Source organism: Gigantopelta aegis, chromosome 3 (assembly GCF_016097555.1).
Source record: "Gigantopelta aegis isolate Gae_Host chromosome 3, Gae_host_genome, whole genome shotgun sequence".
NCBI classification, from domain to species: Eukaryota; Metazoa; Mollusca; class Gastropoda; order Neomphalida; family Peltospiridae; genus Gigantopelta; species Gigantopelta aegis.
In genome coordinates, this window is record NC_054701.1 from 8,505,532 (window position 1) to 8,513,559 (window position 8,028).

An 8,028-nucleotide genomic window follows, 5' to 3' on the forward strand; every position below is an offset into this window, starting at 1 on the left:
TGGAACTGAATATCAGTAAGGTGGTTAAACTGCCGACAGTGTGCATTAGGTTTTGGTTGCAGTAACTGTTTGCTATTGTTATGTGATCCCCAATTTATTTGATTCGGTATATTCGGTGTGTCATGGATGACGTCAAAAGTTGATAATGATCCAATGTGTATATCAATGCCTGATGTTTTGGGGTTATATTGCATGTATTAGATAATATAAAGGTATGATGTCACCGTGCGACTTGCAGTAACAGTCTTTAACGTACCTTACAGCTTGTAGGTTTCTTAGTGGTATAGGTAGACACTATATTATACCATTTTCTAGGGGAGACTGTGATTAAAACCCATTGTGAAGACCAAAATCACAATAAGGCCCAAACACTCCTACGATGGCTCTGGGTCCGGCGAGTATGTCACCAATGCAAGGCAACAATTAACCATTCTTGTGTATAAACAACTGGGAAGGTGTATTATTGTCAATCTTTATGAAAGAAAAGGGCGGGATCTAGCTCAGTCGATAAAACACTCGCTTAAGGTGTTCGCATCGTAGGATCAAATCACCTTAGAGGACACATTCTCTGATTGTTTTTTTACTGTCCCAAACAGTGGTATATCAAAGGCCGTGGTGTGTGCTGTGCTGTCTGTGGGGAAATGCATATAAAAGATCCCTTGCTATTGTTGGAGATATGTAGCGGGTTTCCTCTCTAAGAATTACCAAATAATTGACATCGAATAGCCGATGATTAATCAATGTACTCTAGTGGTGTCGTTAAACCAAAACAAACTTTCATTAACATTATAAGGAAGGAAATGTTTTATTTAACGACGCACTCAACACATTTTATTTACGGTTATATGGCGTCAGACATATGGTTAAGGACCACACAGATATTGAGAAAGGAAACCCGATGTCGCCACTTCATGGCTAATCTTTTCGATTAGCAGCAAGGGGTATTTTATATGCACCATCCCACAGACAGGATAGTACATACCACGGCCTTTGTTAGACCAGTTGTGGAGCACTAGCTGGAACGACAAATAGCCCAATGGGCCCACCGACGGGGATCGACCCTGGACCGACCGCGCATCAAGCGAACGCTTTACCACTGGGCTACGCCCCGCCCTCATAACAATATAAAAAACAAACACCCACCAGACCCAGACCCAACTTAGGTGTGTTTCGGGCCTAAGCGTGTACTATAGGCCTGCTGGGGTCAGTTGTAATATAGTTATTGTGGTTTTGCTTTTTGTTAATTTGCCAAGTAAGGATGTATGTGGTTCCTTTAGATTTGTAATAATGACAACGTTTTGTGTAAATATAGCCCGGAGTCTGTTTTGTATAATTATGTGGTTTTATTTACAGACTATGAAATTATAATACATGTTATCAATTGTTAGGCCATGTGAACGCGTCTTAATGGCGTTTCAAATGTTTGGTTGTCTACATTATTAAGCCCATTGTCCTACGGTGCAGAGGATGGTATAATACGCGGATGAACAATATTCCTCATTTAGATATTTTAAAAGAATATTACTTATTTTGTTTTTATTGACAAAAAATCATAGGTGTATCAATGTGAACTCATGGATAGATTTATGCCTTTTAATATATTTTCGTTGAAAGCAGAGTCGTAGGAAAGATATCAGGAGTGGGGATGGTGGCATACTGTCACAATCTCTAGTGGGCGAGTCACAGCCTCTATTACGGGGAGGGGGCGGGGGTGGTGTTGGGGTGGGGTGGTGGTGGTGTGCACAAGCCATATTTTTAATCTTTATTTATATAGAGCAGGAGAAAAACCAACAAAAAAGGCCGTACATTTACGTCCCCGAGTAGGGAGCACAGGGGCCCGTCCACGGTTCCTACGGGCCTAAAGTTTCAGTTCCATTTATTGTTTTCACTTAAACACTTTCAAAGCATTAGATCGAATTGCTTAAACATACTGACATCGAAGTCCTTAACCATAATGCAGCTTTCCATTAAAATAACAATTGTAACACACTTAACGGTAATCATACAGTTAATTGATTCATTTTAATAACAATTGTAACACACTTAACGGTAATCATACAGTTAATTGATTCATTTTAATAACAATTGTAACACACTTAACGGTAATCATACAGTTAATTGATTCATTTTAATAATTAATGAATTCGGCTAATACAAACCAAAAACTCATCTTGTCCGCGCTTTAGGCTATACATCCGCTGTGACGTAGTTGAAGGGCTTGATTATCCGTTGTAATGTTTTGTTTGTTGTTAGATTAGTTGTTCAGTGTGCGATAGATACACGTGTATGTTCGCACCGCCAGGTAGCAGAATGTCCCATACTGTACATAGATATAATGAGTGTTCAAAGGCACGTGTGTGCAAATGTAAATAAAAGCATGTTAACATAACGGTCTTCGTGAGTTATATTTGGCTAAAATGAGCGACCATGGATGATGCCCTCGACCATGGATGATGCCCTCCACCCTGGATGCGATGGCTGGTGATGTCAGAAATTGGACCGAGGGTGACCAAGCGTGAACCTCAAGTGGATGTACAAACAGAATAAGGGCCGAATTTTTTAACCCTGTTTTTCTGTAACCGCAAGTGTTTAAACATTGTAAATGCACGTAGTTACACGCGTGTAAGACAAACAGTATGCACGTAGTTACGCGCGTGTAAGACACAAACAGTATGCACATAGTTACGCGCGTGTAAGACACAAACAGTATGCACGTAGTTACGCGCGTGTAAAACAAAAACAGTATGCACGTAGTTACGCTCGTGTAAGACACAAACAGTATGCACGTAGTTACGCACGTGTAAGGCACAAACAGTATGCACGTAGTTACACGCGTGTAAGACACAAACAGTATGCACGTAGTTACGCGCGTGTAAGACACAAACAGTATGCACGTAGTTACACTCGTGTAAGACACAAAAAGTATGCACGTAGTTACGCGAGTGTAAGACACAAACAGTATTCATGTAGTCACACGCGTGTGAGACACAAACAGTATACACGTAGTTACGCGAGTGTAAGACACAAACAGTATGCATGTAGTTACGCGCGTGTAAGACACAAACAGGCTTTGTAAATTCGTAGTTACGCGCGTGTAAAACACAAACAGTATGCACGTAGTTACGCGCGTGTAAGACACAAACAGTATGCACGTAGTTACACTCGTGTAAGACACAAAAAGTATGCACGTAGTTACGCGAGTGTAAGACACAAACAGTATGCACGTAGTTACGCGCGTGTAAGACACAAACAGTATGCACGTAGTTACACTCGTGTAAGACACAAAAAGTATGCACGTAGTTACGCGAGTGTAAGACACAAACAGTATTCATGTAGTCACACGCGTGTGAGACACAAACAGTATACACGTAGTTACGCGAGTGTAAGACACAAACAGTATGCATGTAGTTACGCGCGTGTAAGACACAAACAGGCTTTGTAAATTCGTAGTTACGCGCGTGTAAAACACAAACAGTATGCACGTAGTTACGCGCGTGTAAGACACAAACAGTATGCACGGCGTTACTCGTGTAAGACACAAAAAGTATGCACGTAGTTACGCGAGTGTAAGACACAAACAGTATTCATGTAGTTACACGCGTGTAAGACACAAACAGTATACACGTAGTTACGCGCGTGTAAGACACAAACAGGCTTTGTAAAACAAAGTACCCATACAAACAGTATGCATGTAGTTAAAAGACACAAACAGTGTTAAGTCATCCCGATTAAGGCTGGAAGACACTGGGTTCGCACCTCGGCACCGGCTCCAACCCAGAGCAAGTTTTAACAACTCAATAGCAAATACACCCACCTCTCTCACTAACCACTATACACTAACCCTCTGTCCTATACAAACAATCCAGATAGCTGAGCTATGTGCATAAGACAGCGTGATTGAACCGTAATTGGATATAAGCACGAAAATAAGTATGAATGAATGGATGAAAATAAAGAGACTGTCCTGATTTCACTGCTACTGTAACACGTTCCCGACAGAAATTACATTTGAAATCCATTTTCTTTAGAATTCCATTGTCCTGCGCGTGCTGTAACCTCACCGTGGTGCAGGGGTGTAACATTCTCTTTGAGAATGGCCAATACAGCACAATTGAAATTTTGAGTAAAAGTCAGTATCTTTCTGTGATATTTGTATTTTTGCACAGTTCGTTACACTGTTTTTATTTAAATCTTGAATTGGTATATTGATGTTAATCATCACTTTATTTGTTTGCATTACCACCGTTTTGACACCCAATAGCCGATGTATTTTTCGTGCTGGGGTGTCGTTAAACATTCATTCATTCATGTCTATACATTATACAAGATGATTCTGATCCACTACATGTTTCAAGAAGCCGAGCAGATTTTACCTCCAAATAATTTCCACTATCCCATAGACAGGATAGCACATACCACGGCCTTTGATGTACCAGTCGTGGTGCACTGGCTGGATCGATCCCAAACCGACCGCGCATCAAGCAAGCGCTTTACGACTGTGTTACGTCTCGCTCGTTAGTAAAACATGTTACAATGACGGGCAACTCAGGACTGTCCCTTTAACGATGGCCTCAACACAATTGTATTTACGGTTAGGTAGCGTGCTTCAAGTGGATGTTTGTTTTAACGACACCACTAGAGCTATCATCGGCTATTAGATGTCAAAAATTTGGTAATTTTGACACAGTCTTAGAGAGGAAAACCGCTACATTTTTCCATTAATAGCAGGGGATATTTTATATGCACCATCCAACAGACATGATTGCACATACCACGACCTTTGATATACCAGTCGTGGTGCACTGGCTGAAACGAGAAATAGCCCAATGAGCCCACTGACGGGGATCGATCCTAAACCGACCGCGTATCAAGCGAACGCTTTACCACTGGGTTACGTACCGCACCTTAAGTGGATGCATGCATTGTTATTAAAGATTGTTTTGACCTGACCTAAAGGCGTGAAGTATCACCGATTATTGACACTTATCGTTTCTAAAATTTTTTTTACAAGAGTTATGCTGGTCACATTTATGACATAACGAAGGCGTGGTGTATCTCGGTGACAGAACACCCGTCTGTGGTGCGATGGGTCACAAGATCGAATACACTGGATGGATATCACGTCCCAACCAGTGTTCCATGACTGATATATCAAATGCCTTGGGATGTGCTGTCCTGTCTTTGGGGAGGAAAGTGCATAAATAGATATATTTCTGATATTCTGTATGATTAACCTATCGGTAAATGGCTGCAGGTTTTTACTCTCACTACCCAAGTCAAGTGTTGATATAACAGTTTGTTAAACACGAAAGAGCCGTAATTTGAAATGTGCGGATGTATCGTTCAGAAATATTCCCTTGTATTCCTATCTTTGCAGAATAGGCGAACCCTCTGTATAAATCGGGTATCACCAGTCGCACAGTGTTAATAATAAACGCCTGCAAAGGTCATGTCGAGGCAGTCTGTCCCTAAAGTTAGCTGTCCTCCTGCACAAAGTTACGGATCTCCTAGGGAGTAAAGTCCTCTTACGAGAGGTGCAGGAGGGATGAAACACCATATTACAGAACTCCTAGACGAGTGGCAGTCCTCTTACGAGAGGTGCACGAGGGATGAAACACCATATCACAGAACTCCTACACGAGTGGCAGTCCTCTTACGAGAGGTGCACGAGGGATGAAACACCATATCACAGAACTCCTACACGAGGGGCAGTCCTCTTACGAGAGGTGCAGGAGGGATGAAACACCATATCACAGAACTCCTACACGAGTGGCAGTCCTCTTACGAGAGGTGCAGGAGGGATGAAACATCATATCACAGAACTCCCACACGAGTGGCAGTCCTCTTACGAGAGGTGCAGGATGGATGAAACACCACATTACAGAACTCCTAGACGAGTGGCAGTCCTCTTATGGGCGATGCAGGAGGGATGACACCCTGTTACAAAACTCCTAGGGGGTGGGGGTGGGGGTGGTGGCTGTCATCCTATTGCGGTACATGAGAATGAAGCATCCTGTTGTGTATCGCCAAGGGAGTGGCAGTCCTCCCGAGAACGAACTCCTGAGTTGAATCGTGGAAGCAATCATGACTTTGCCTGTTGTTCTTTCGACTCTGCCTTGTGCAGAGATACAATTTTGATATGGTAATACCCCTTTTGTAGTCCAGATTTCTTGACCTACTGAGAAAATAACTATTCATCCTATGCTAGAGAGAAGAAACACACTCACGCACAAACGCACATACATGTATACACACATATATGTAAGAAATATAATATTACATTCCTGACTGTTTTTCGCTCGTAAGATACGTTTTGTAACAACTCGTTGTAAGATAAATTGTATTTAATGGCCCACATGTAGATAATGTATCACTGGATAGTCATAATGCAATAATTTTACCAAAATTCCATTAGCAAGTTGGATAATATACTAAGATAAAGAGGAGTGGCTGAATAAAGCACTTTTAGGGACAAATGAAATGTATATATTTTCAGCTAATATTTAAAGGCCTACACCCTAGTTTCAGCCCATAAGGTTGGTTAATCTACAAACCTGTAACACATCTGGATAAAGTTACAACAGAGTGAAACTAAAGTCTGTGATTCTTTATCGGGGAAATACTGTCTAGAGCTTGGCTCGATATCCGTTACTTCTCAGAGGTACGTAAGTGTTAAGAATGTATTTTGGGGTATACAGAAACCAGGACGACCAGAAACACTTCGGATGTACGAAAATGGATATTATAAACAATAAAACGAAAGTAACTTTTAATTTAAATTATCAAAAGTGGCTCTAATAATGAAATATGCGTCATTGTGTTTAAAAATATGGATGTGTTACTTTAAATGTGTTAGTCTGTTTAGTGGGATAACTCTGTTCAAGTGTGTCTTTAATAACTAGCGAAAGTCATGGCGAAAATGGCAGGTAACACTATTATGTGGCTTATTGTCACAAGTGTTTACCCTCTGCGGCTCCATGTTTACAGTAACAAGGACAGTAAACAAAGAACTTGATATATTGTATATAAGTACATTACACGTTCAAGACGTTCAAAAAGAGATTGTTCAGTATGGCGCCTTGTTAAAACGGTTCGTATGAAAGTACATGCAGCTACTGGTACCTTCGTATTCGTCGCGATCATGCTATATGATGCAGAACGAATGTCCGAAATAAATATTACTCAGGCTGAATTAATATTCAGGTCCGGGCATGGCGTATGATTTACTGCCTGTGGTTGTGAAAACAAGCGATTCGTTTGTGAAACAGTCTGAATAACCTCCACCTTTTTCCCCAAAAATAAAGAAAACAACACGACATAGAAAACACAATAAACACAAAAATAATAGCAACAACAACAACAACAACAACAGCAGCAGCAGCACCCCCAACAAAACAAAAAACCAAACAACAAAGGGACAACAACAAAGATCTAGATTTAACATTATAACAGTACTCTTCTCGACTTTGTTATTTCGTCTTCATGTTTGTTTCTTTTGACTGTTTCCGGTCATATTACCATCCATATTACTTCTCTAACTTCCTATTTCCCGTTATAGCCAGTGCATCATGACTGGTATATCAAAGGCCGTGGTATGTGTTATCCTGTCTGTGGGATGGTGCATGTAAAATATCCCTTGCTACTATTGGAAAAATTGTCTAGCGAGTTTTCTTTCTAAGACTATAGGTCAATATTACCAAATGTTTGACATCCAATAGCCGATGATTAATAAATCAATGTGCTCTAGTGGTGTCGTTATACAAAACAAATTACCACATCGGGGACCAGTCAAATAGTTGGCGAACGTTAGCGTCGCTCGCTGTCACTGAACGTGGGGGTGGATTATAAATTCTATATTATGACGGACTTCATTGTTTCATATCCTTTGGTTTTAGTACCTAATGTAGGTCACATAAAATAGTTATTCTCCCTGTCAGCGCACATAAGCAACGCAGTATTCCGCTTGTTTGATTGAAAATTGAAGTTTGTTTTGCTTAACGAAACTGCTAGAGCATACTGATTAGTTAA